Below are 211 nucleotides of genomic sequence, written 5' to 3' on the forward strand. Positions count from 1 at the left end.
CGAGAATTGACACCGAGGACGGTGTCCAGTTCAAGTCTGGGGGAGGATTCGTCTAACGCCAAACCATATCCATATAGAGTAGGTTGCATGCATTTTTTCTTTTTATTTTCACATTTTAGTTGCATGGGCATATAGGATGCATTAGGATCATATAGTTTGTTGTTAGGATTGTGTATTCTCATACAGTGTTTAGGACATATAAGGTCACATG

The sequence above is a fragment of the Tarenaya hassleriana genome, unplaced genomic scaffold, assembly GCF_000463585.1.
Source record: "Tarenaya hassleriana unplaced genomic scaffold, ASM46358v1 Cleome40, whole genome shotgun sequence".
Taxonomy (NCBI): Eukaryota; Viridiplantae; Streptophyta; class Magnoliopsida; order Brassicales; family Cleomaceae; genus Tarenaya; species Tarenaya hassleriana.